Here is a 12,067-nt window from a genome sequence, read left to right as displayed (position 1 = left end):
GCCGCTCATCAGAGTCAGTATTTCAATACGGCCCTCCCTCTGAGAAGGCGCTGACAGCACTGGGTTCACTGCCAGACGGTGCGGTTATTTCGGTCTCAAGTTCTTTCTCTCAATATATCGCGAAATAAAGACACGTATACGCTGCGCTGAAATTTCGCATTAGGGAGTATCCTAATCATCGGACATATTTTTAATGTTCTGCGTTGGCGGAACTTTATTTAATTTTATTGCGAATAGCATTCTTCGACATTGTCACACCACTTTCTTTCCAGCTAAAACTAAAAATGCGGGATGATCTCCGAGAACAGTGCAATCAAGAAATGCGGGCTGGTTCCGAATATTACGCAGTCTAAAATCTAGACCAAATCTCGTTCTCGGCGCTCGTGAACAACGACAAAATGCCTTTCATATTTATTTAATACTGAGTAGAATCGAACCAGCGTCTCACGGATTCCTCAAGCACAGCAACCGACGCCTTTGCGCACCGCACACATAATCCGAGCCATTAACCTGTCAAAACTGGTCGTTGATGCTCCCTAAAATGAATTGCTCACTAAAATGAAGGCGTGAGCATGGCTATACTACAACCTGCAAGAAGAGAAACTCGAGATGTTCTCCGTATGTCCTCACGTGTGCAGTGGCCGCAACTTCTGCGTGTCATTTCTTTTCGTGTATGCTTGCTTCGCAGCACTAAAAGGACGAATAAATGGCGCCTACCACACTATTTACACGACGACGAAAAAAAAAAAAGGGGCGTAAATTCGAAAGCACCGCCAAAATTACGAAAATATGGAGTCGGCTTGTTTCTGCGTGCGGCCGCCTCTTTATATTGCTTAATATTGACAACGTTTTAATGCGCTCCTTCTTAGTTATTTTATTCCATATTCTATGAAAGATTGTTGAACAGCAATAACAGAGCTGGTCGTAGGCAACTTCATCTTTTTTTTTTTTTTTTTCCACGAGATTTGCGCTCCTGGTGTTGAGTTAGAAACACAATTTGCTACAGCGGCGCCATCACTGGCAGGGACGCCAGACTGTTTCCGAATACCAGGAGCCTGCCGCAGTGGCTTAGAACTGCTTCCTGCCCTGCGGTGACGTGGCTGCAGGCCTGGCCGCCGACTCCCGACGCGGCCTAAACCGTAAGCGTTGTCATTCTCTCCGACATTCCCTGCCTTCGGGTTCGTATCTCTGTGGTTATACAGCTCGGTTGCCCGAAGTCTTTTATATCCAGCTGAAAGGAACCAATCATGTTCATGCAGCAGAAAAGGAATCCCCAAGGACCAGCATATCCGAGAAATAACCCAAAAGAAATTATGGGGTTTTACGTGCCAAAACCACGATATGATTATGAGGCACGCCGTAGGTACTGCGGAAATTTGGACCACCTGGGCTTCTTTAACGTGCACCGAAATCTAAGTACACTGGTGTTTTCGCATTTCGCCCCCATCGAAATGCGGCCGCCGTGGTCGGGATTCGATCCCGCGACCTCGTGCTCAGCAGCTCAACACCATAGCCACTGAGCAACCACGGCGGCTAGAAATAACCTCGAAATCGACCGCGACATGCATGCTATGAGGGATAAGCTTCGGTGCTCGGTTCAGTCGTGAGCTGGGAAGTCATTATGCCTGTCGCTCCTATATTGCGATAGCAATTATATGGACACTCCAAAGCATATTTCTGCCGTCGGCGTCGCCGTCGACATAACACACCGGGAACGGAAGGACACCGGGAAGGGAAGGGAGGCGACGTTTAGCTGCGGCACCAAGTGCCTATTTATATCAGAGGATCCGGCAACAGTCACCACGCCGCACGCATTTTGTGCGAACGCGAGCAAAACGCCGACGGCGTCCACAACAGTCTGCGTGTTGCCGGTGCTGCTGCATGTCCAAGTTATACACCTGATAAAGCTACTATCATTACTCCGTATAGCTCTCTACAAATTTGCTATTGCAATTGATGCTTCGCCTTTCAGGTGAAACTGTGACAACTTTTTATCGTACTATCGACGGCAGATAAAAAGTTGTCGCAGTTTCACAAATGCGTGCGGCGTTGGTGACTATTGCCGGATCCTCTGATATAAATAGGCACTTGGTGCCGCAGCTAAACGTCGCCTCCCCCTCCACGGCCTTTCGGGCGTCGGAAGAAGGCGCGTTTGCTCTACATATATGGTGATTTGTAAAGGAGGAAAGAGACGCCTACTTCTGCAGCCCTTAAGGGAGCACGGGGCAGAACGCGCGTTTGTTCTCCGCCGTGGGTTCACTCCCCGTGAAAGCGTGCGTTCCTCGCGCCCTTTCACTCGCACATACAGCGTTCGGCGGCGCGCGGCGACGATTTCATCTCCATTGACGTCATACGGAACCTCACGGCGACGGCGACGACGGCGACGGCCGACGGCAGAAATCTTCTTTGTAGTGTCCATATAATTGCTATCGCAATAAAACGTGAACACAACGCCGTGGTGGCATAGCGGCGTTGGCGTTGCGTTTGCTAAGCCTAAGGGCGCCGGATCAAATCGCCGACCGCTGCAGCAGCATTTAGATGGGGGCGAAATGCGAAAACGCCCGTCTGCCGCACCTTCAAGAACTCCAGGGGCGCGATCGGAGATCATTGTTGAAAACGCGCGTTCAGTTTGCGTCCAGTTTGGCCGCACGCGATTGGCCTAGGCCGCGCGACGCGGTCAGACGCGCGTTGTAGTGCACGTTAAAGAACTCCAGATGGTCAAAATTAATCCGGAGCTTTCTACTGTGACGTTCCTCATATTCAGAACTGGTTCTGACACGTAAAACTACAATATAGAAGGAAAAAAGAAAAAGAAGCTGTTAGACACCAGGCACGTTTGACAGTGTCTCCCACTATACGTGTCCTCGTGTCCCCCACTAAACGGCGTGCTTCGTAATCATATCGTCCGCTTGGCACGTAACACCCACGTATGAAATTTTTAATGCGAACATTGGAACCATGGTACAGTTCGCGGAAACCCGCAGTGGTATCCCAGTGGCTATGACTTTAAGCTACTGAGCTCCAGCTCGTGGCTTTTTTTAGGTAGCTGAATTTGTGTTTCCCTTTCTCATGCAAGCAATACAAGCAATACCCGCCACTAAGAACAATCCAACTCAAGGACTATAGGTATGTTATTTGTGACAGTCAATTAATAAAGCTTCCGGAAAACTGAAAAATGATCATCCCGTATGACGTTCTGCTGCTGCGCACGAGCTCGCGCGTTTGATACTTCGCCAAAACGGCAGTGTTTCGATGGGGGTGGAATGCAGAAATGCTCGCTCACTTACATTTAGGGGTGCATTCGGTGCACATTATAGAACCCCAGGCGGTTAAAATTAATCCGGAATCCTCCACTACGCCGTACCTCAAAAATTCGCGGAATAGTTGTGTGGAATCTTGCCGTTTGTGTGAGGCTCGGAATCATTCTGAGACAGAGATAAGAGCGCATCACGTACGAACATAACAAATTTCAGTGCCATTCCACTTCGTGAAGGTGGATGACCAGCGAAGCTGTGTATGATTGACCGTTGCTCCTTGAAACGTTCCAATTTTACCGGGATCGAGGCCACATGGACGGCTCGCATTTTCTTCCGCATCGCGGGTCCTGGAGGGTAGCACGCTTACGCTTGGCGTCCGCTTCTTGCTCATCGTCGGTAGTATCCTTTCGCCGCGCCGCGTTAATTCCCTTTTCCCTGCAAAACCCAGGATATATCAGAGGGCGCCACAAGCTGGCTCTACGCTTTGGAGCGATGTACGTTTCGCTTTCGAGCGATGCAACATTCAGCCGGCGACGCAAGGGGGCGCGACGGTCCGGAGTGATGTGCGCTAACGCGTAAAGAACCTTCACACAGACGATGACGTGTTTTAGATGCGAAGCAGCTTATGGTCGGGGCTATGTCACTCCCTCCCTCCCTCCACCGCGCGGCGCCCACACCCCTACTGCGCATGCGCATTTTGGTCTCAAATTCTTGATTTTGGTCTCAAATTCTTCGCCTCGATATATCGCTCACGCATTGGTCTTCTTCCACAGCTGGCTCCGATGCCACTCATCATGCCAGCATTTCCATACTGCCCCTCCCTCTGAGAAGGCGCTGACAGCACTGGTCTACTGCCAGTCGGTGCGGTGATTTTGGTCTCAAATTCTTCGCCTCGATATATCGCTCACGCATTGGTCTTCTTCCACAGCTGGCTCCTATGCCGCTCATCATGCCAGCATTTCCATACTGCCCCTCCCTCTGAGAAGGCGCTGACAGCACTGGTCTAATGCCAGTCGGTGCGGTGATTTTGGTCTCAAACTCTTTGCCTCGATATATCGCTCACGCCTTCGTCTTCTTCCACAGCTGGCTCCGATGCCGCTCATCATGCCAGCATTTCCATACTGCCCCTCCCTCTGAGAAGGCGCTGACAGCACTGGTCTACTGCCAGTCGGTGCGGTGATTTTGGTCTCAAATTCTTCGCCTCGATATATCGCTCACGCATTGGTCTTCTTCCACAGCTGGCTCCAATGCCGCTCATCATGCCAGCATTTCCATACTGCCCCTCCCTCTGAGAAGGCGCTGACAGCACTGGTCCACATCCAGTCGGTGTGGTGATTTCGGTCTCAAATTCTTTGCCTCGATATATCGCTCACGCCTTCGTCTTATTCAACAGCTGCCTCCGACGCCGCTCATCAAGTCAGTATTTCAATACGGCCCCTCCCTCTGAGAAGGCGCTGACAGCACTGGTTCACTGCCAGACGGTGCGGTTATTTCGGTCTCAAACTCTTTGCCTCGATATATCGCTCACGCCTTCGTCTTCTTCCACAACTGGCTCCGATGCCACTCATCATGCCAGCGTTTACATACTGCCCCTCCCTCTGAGAAGGCGCTGACAGCACTGGTCTACTGCCAGTCGGTGCGGTGATTTTGGTCTCAAACTCTTTGCCTCGATATATCGCTCACGCCTTCGTCTTCTTCCACAGCTGGCTCCGATGCCGCTCATCATGCCAGCATTTCCATACTGCCCCTCCCTCTGAGAAGGCGCTGACAGCACTGGTCTACTGCCAGTCGGTGCGGTGATTTTGGTCTCAAATTCTTCGCCTCGATATATCGCTCACGCATTGGTCTTCTTCCACAGCTGGCTCCGATGCCGCTCATCATGCCAGCATTTCCATACTGCCCCTCCCTCTGAGAAGGCGCTGACAGCACTGGTCTACTGCCAGTCGGTGCGGTGATTTTGGTCTCAAATTCTTCGCCTCGATATATCGCTCACGCCTTCGTCTTCTTCCACAGCTGGCTCCGATGCCGCTCATCATGCCAGCATTTCCATACTGCCCCTCCCTCTGAGAAGGCGCTGACAGCACTGGTCTACTGCCAGTCGGTGCGGTGATTTTGGTCTCAAATTCTTCGCCTCGATATATCGCTCACGCATTGGTCTTCTTCCACAGCTGGCTCCAATGCCGCTCATCATGCCAGCATTTCCATACTGCCCCTCCCTCTGAGAAGGCGCTGACAGCACTGGTCCACATCCAGTCGGTGTGGTGATTTCGGTCTCAAATTCTTTGCCTCGATATATCGCTCACGCCTTCGTCTTATTCAACAGCTGCCTCCGACGCCGCTCATCAAGTCAGTATTTCAATACGGCCCCTCCCTCTGAGAAGGCGCTGACAGCACTGGTTCACTGCCAGACGGTGCGGTTATTTCGGTCTCAAACTCTTTGCCTCGATATATCGCTCACGCCTTTGTCTTCTTCCACAACTGGCTCCGATGCCACTCATCATGCCAGCGTTTACATATTGCCCCTCCCTCTGAGAAGGCGCTGACAGCACTGGTCCACTGCCAGTCGGTGCGGTGATTTTGGTCTCAAATTATTTGCCTCGATATATCGCTCACGCCTTCGTCTTCTTCCACAGCTGGCTCCAATGCCGCTCATCATGCCAGCATTTCCATACTGCCCCTCCCTCTGAGAAGGCGCTGACAGCACTGGTCTACTGCCAGTCGGTGCGGTGATTTTGGTCTCAAATTCTTTGCCTCGATATATCGCTCACGCCTTCGTCTTCTTCCACAGCTGGCTCCGATGCCGCTCATCATGCCAGCATTTCCATACTGCCCCTCCCTCTGAGAAGGCGCTGACAGCACTGGTCTACTGCCAGTCGGTGCGGTGATTTTGGTCTCAAACTCTTTGCCTCGATATATCGCTCACGCCTTCGTCTTCTTCCACAACTGGCTCCGATGCCACTCATCATGCCAGCGTTTACATACTGCCCCTCCCTCTGAGAAGGCGCTGACAGCACTGGTCTACTGCCAGTCGGTGCGGTGATTTTGGTCTCAAACTCTTTGCCTCGATATATCGCTCACGCCTTCGTCTTCTTCCACAGCTGGCTCCGATGCCGCTCATCATGCCAGCATTTCCATACTGCCCCTCCCTCTGAGAAGGCGCTGACAGCACTGGTCTACTGCCAGTCGGTGCGGTGATTTTGGTCTCAAACTCTTTGCCTCGATATATCGCTCACGCCTTCGTCTTCTTCCACAGCTGGCTCCTATGCCGCTCATCATGCCAGCATTTCCATACTGCCCCTCCCCCTGAGAAGGCGCTGACAGCACTGGTCCACTGCCAGTCGGTGCGGTGATTTTGGTCTCAAACTCTTTGCCTCGATATATCGCTCACGCCTTCGTCTTCTTCCACAGCTGGCTCCGATGCCGCTCATCATGCCAGCATTTCCATACTGCCCCTCCCTCTGAGAAGGCGCTGACAGCACTGGTCCACTGCCAGTCGGTGCGGTGATTTTGGTCTCAAATTATTTGCCTCGATATATCGCTCACGCCTTCGTCTTCTTCCACAGCTGGCTCCAATGCCGCTCATCATGCCAGCATTTCCATACTGCCCCTCCCTCTGAGAAGGCGCTGACAGCACTGGTCTACTGCCAGTCGGTGCGGTGATTTTGGTCTCAAATTCTTTGCCTCGATATATCGCTCACGCCTTCGTCTTCTTCCACAGCTGGCTCCAATGCCGCTCATCATGCCAGCATTTCCATACTGCCCCTCCCTCTGAGAAGGCGCTGACAGCACTGGTTCACTGCCAGACGGTGCGGTTATTTCGGTCTCAAACTCTTTGCCTCGATATATCGCTCACGCCTTCGTCTTCTTCCACAACTGGCTCCGATGCCACTCATCATGCCAGCGTTTACATACTGCCCCTCCCTCTGAGAAGGCGCTAACAGCACTGGTCCACTGCCAGTCGGTGCGGTGATTTTGGTCTCAAATTATTTGCCTCGATATATCGCTCACGCCTTCGTCTTCTTCCACAGCTGGCTCCAATGCCGCTCATCATGCCAGCATTTCCATACTGCCCCTCCCTCTGAGAAGGCGCTGACAGCACTGGTCTACTGCCAGTCGGTGCGGTGATTTTGGTCTCAAATTCTTCGCCTCGATATATCGCTCGCGCATTGGTCTTCTTCCACAGCTGGCTCCAATGCCGCTCATCATGCCAGCATTTCCATACTGCCCCTCCCTCTGAGAAGGCGCTGACAGCACTGGTCTACTGCCAGTCGGTGCGGTGATTTTGGTCTCAAATTCTTCGCCTCGATATATCGCTCACGCATTGGTCTTCTTCCACAGCTGGCTCCAATGCCGCTCATCATGCCAGCATTTCCATACTGCCCCTCCCTCTGAGAAGGCGCTGACAGCACTGGTCCACATCCAGTCGGTGTGGTGATTTCGGTCTCAAATTCTTTGCCTCGATATATCGCTCACGCCTTCGTCTTATTCAACAGCTGCCTCCGACGCCGCTCATCAAGTCAGTATTTCAATACGGCCCCTCCCTCTGAGAAGGCGCTGACAGCACTGGTTCACTGCCAGACGGTGCGGTTATTTCGGTCTCAAACTCTTTGCCTCGATATATCGCTCACGCCTTCGTCTTCTTCCACAACTGGCTCCGATGCCACTCATCATGCCAGCGTTTACATACTGCCCCTCCCTCTGAGAAGGCGCTGACAGCACTGGTCCACTGCCAGTCGGTGCGGTGATTTTGGTCTCAAATTATTTGCCTCGATATATCGCTCACGCCTTCGTCTTCTTCCACAGCTGGCTCCAATGCCGCTCATCATGCCAGCATTTCCATACTGCCCCTCCCTCTGAGAAGGCGCTGACAGCACTGGTCCACATCCAGTCGGTGTGGTGATTTCGGTCTCAAATTCTTTGCCTCGATATATCGCTCACGCCTTCGTCTTATTCAACAGCTGGCTCCGACGCCGCTCATCAAGTCAGTATTTCAATACGGCCCCTCCCTCTGAGAAGGCGCTGACAGCACTGGTTCACTGCCAGACGGTGCGGTTATTTCGGTCTCAAACTCTTTGCCTCGATATATCGCTCACGCCTTCGTCTTCTTCCACAACTGGCTCCGATGCCACTCATCATGCCAGCGTTTACATACTGCCCCTCCCTCTGAGAAGGCGCTGACAGCACTGGTCCACTGCCAGTCGGTGCGGTGATTTTGGTCTCAAATTATTTGCCTCGATATATCGCTCACGCCTTCGTCTTCTTCCACAGCTGGCTCCAATGCCGCTCATCATGCCAGCATTTCCATACTGCCCCTCCCTCTGAGAAGGCGCTGACAGCACTGGTCCACATCCAGTCGGTGTGGTGATTTCAGTCTCAAATTCTTTGCCTCGATATATCGCTCACGCCTTCGTCTTATTCAACAGCTGCCTCCGACGCCGCTCATCAAGTCAGTATTTCAATACGGCCCCTCCCTCTGAGAAGGCGCTGACAGCACTGGTTCACTGCCAGACGGTGCGGTTATTTCGGTCTCAAGTTCTTTCTCTCAATATATCGCGAAATAAAGACACGTATACAGCTGCGCTGAAATTTCGCATTAGGGAGTATCCTAATCATCGGACATATTTTTAATGTTCTGCGTTGGCGGAACTTTATTTAATTTTATTGAGAATAGCATTCTCGACATTGTCACACCACTTTCTTTCCAGCTAAAACTAAAAATGCGGGATGATCTCGAGAACAGTGCAATCAAGAAATGCGGGCTGGTTCCGAATATTACGCAGTCTAAAAATCTAGACCAAATCTCGTTCTCGGCGCTCGTGAACAACGACAAAATGCCTTTAATATTTATTTAATACTGAGTAGAATCGAACCAGCGTCTCACGGATTCCTCAAGCACAGCAACCCGACGCCTTTGCGCGCCGCACACATAATCCGAGCCATTAACCTGTCAAAACTGGTCGTTGATGCTCCCTAAAATGAATTGCTCACTAAAAATGAAGGAATGAGCATGGTGTACTACAACCTGCAAGAAGGGAAACTCGAGATGTTCTCCGTATGTCCTCACGTGTGCAGTGGCCGCAACTTCTGCGTGTCATTTCTTTTCGTGTATGCTTGCTTCGCAGCACTAAAAGGACGAATAAATGGCGCCTACCACACTATTTACACGACGACGAAAAAAAAAAAGGGCGTAAATTCGAAAGCACCGCCAAAATTACGAAAATATGGAGTCGGCTTGTTTCTGCGTGCGGCCGCCTCTTTATATTGCTTAATATTGACAACGTTTTAATGCGCTCCTTCTTAGTTATTTTTATTCCATATTCTATGAAAGATTGTTGAACAGCAATAACAGAGCTGGTCGTAGGCAACTTCATCTTTTTTTTTTTTTTTCCACGAGATTTGCGCTCCTGGTGTTGAGTTAGAAACACAATTTGCTACAGCGGCGCCATCACTGGCAGGGACGCCAGACTGTTCCGAATACCAGGAGCCTGCCGCAGTGGCTTAGAACTGCTTCCTGCCTGCGGTGACGTGGCTGCAGGCCTGGCCGCCGACTCCCGACGCGGCTAAACGTAAGCGTTGTCATTCTCTCCGACATTCCCTGCCTTCGGGTTCGTATCTCTGTGGTTATACAGCTCGGTTGCCCGAAGTCTTTTATATCCAGCTGAAAGGAACCAATCATGTTCATGCAGCAGAAAAGGAATCCCCAAGGACCAGCATATCCGAGAAATAACCCAAAAGAAATTATGGGGTTTTACGTGCCAAAACCACGATATGATTATGAGGCACGCCGTAGGTACTGCGGAAATTTGGACCACCTGGGGTTCTTTAACGTGCACCGAAATCTAAGTACACTGGTGTTTTCGCATTTCGCCCCCATCGAAATGCGGCCGCCGTGGTCGGGATTCGATCCCGCGACCTCGTGCTCAGCAGCTCAACACCATAGCCACTGAGCAACCACGGCGGCTAGAAATAACCTCGAAATCGACCGCGACATGCATGCTATGAGGGATAAGCTTCGGTGCTCGGTTCAGTCGTGAGCTGGGAAGTCATTATGCCTGTCGCTCCTATTATTGCGATAGCAATTATATGGACACTCCAAAGCATATTTCTGCCGTCGGCGTCGCCGTCGACATAACACACCGGGAACGGAAGGACACCGGGAAGGGAAGGGAGGCGACGTTTAGCTGCGGCACCAAGTGCCTATTTATATCAGAGGATCCGGCAACAGTCACCAACGCCGCACGCATTTTGTGCGAACGCGAGCAAAACGCCGACGGCGTCCACAACAGTTCTGCGTGTTGCCGGTGCTGCTGCATGTCCAAGTTTATACACCTGATAAAGCTACTATCATTACTCCGTATAGCTCTCTACAAATTTGCTATTGCAATTGATGCTTCGCCTTTCAGGTGAAACTGTGACAACTTTTTATCGTACTATCGACGGCAGATAAAAAGTTGTCGCAGTTTCACAAATGCGTGCGGCGTTGGTGACTATTGCCGGATCCTCTGATATAAATAGGCACTTGGTGCCGCAGCTAAACGTCGCCTCCCCCTCCACGGCCTTTCGGGCGTCGGAAGAAGGCGCGTTTGCTCTACATATATGGTGATTGTAAAGGAGGAAAGAGACGCCTACTTCTGCAGCCCTTAAGGGAGCACGGGGCAGAACGCGCGTTTGTTCTCCGCCGTGGGTTCACTCCCCGTGAAAGCGTGCGTTCCTCGCGCCCTTTCACTCGCACATACAGCGTTCGGCGGCGCGCGGCGACGATTTCATCTCCATTGACGTCATACGGAACCTCACGGCGACGGCGACGACGACGACGGCGACGCCGACGGCAGAAATCTTCTTTGTAGTGTCCATATAATTGCTATCGCAATAAAACGTGAACACAACGCCGTGGTGGCATAGCGGCGTTGGCGTTGCGTTTGCTAAGCCTAAGGGCGCCGGATCAAATCGCCGACCGCTGCAGCAGCATTTAGATGGGGGCGAAATGCGAAAACGCCCGTCTGCCACACCTTCAAGAACTCCAGGGGCGCGATCGGAGATCATTGTTGAAAACGCGTTCAGTTTGCGTCCAGTTTGGCCGCACGCGATTGGCCTAGGCCGCGCGACGCGGTCAGACGCGCGTTGTAGTGCACGTTAAAGAACTCCAGATGGTCAAAATTAATCCGGAGCTTTCTACTGTGACGTTCCTCATATTCAGAACTGGTTTTGACACGTAAAACTACAATATAGAAGGAAAAAAGAAAAAGAAGCTGTTAGACACCAGGCACGTTTGACAGTGTCTCCCACTATACGTGTCCTCGTGTCCCCCACTAAACGGCGTGCTTCGTAATCATATCGTCCGCTTGGCACGTAACACCCACGTATGAAATTTTTAATGCGAACATTGGAACCATGGTACAGTTCGCGGAAACCCGCAGTGGTATCCCAGTGGCTATGACTTTAAGCTACTGAGCTCCAGCTCGTGGCTTTTTTTAGGTAGCTGAATTTGTGTTTCCCTTTCTCATGCAAGCAATACAAGCAATACCCGCCACTCAGAACAATCCAACTCAAGGACTATAGGTATGTTATTTGTGACAGTCAATTAATAAAGCTTCCGGAAAACTGAAAAATGATCATCCCGTATGACGTTCTGCTGCTGCGCACGAGCTCGCGCGTTTGATACTTCGCCAAAACGGCAGTGTTTCGATGGGGGTGGAATGCAGAAATGCTCGCTCACTTACATTTAGGGGTGCATTCGGTGCACATTATAGAACCCCAGGCGGTTAAAATTAATCCGGAATCCTCCACTACGCCGTACCTCAAAAATTCGC

The sequence above is a fragment of the Dermacentor silvarum genome, chromosome 11 (genome assembly GCF_013339745.2).
Source record: "Dermacentor silvarum isolate Dsil-2018 chromosome 11, BIME_Dsil_1.4, whole genome shotgun sequence".
Classification (NCBI taxonomy): Eukaryota; Metazoa; Arthropoda; class Arachnida; order Ixodida; family Ixodidae; genus Dermacentor; species Dermacentor silvarum.
The sequence above is the reverse complement of the archived record's forward strand: the minus strand, read 5'-3'. Positions refer to the sequence as shown.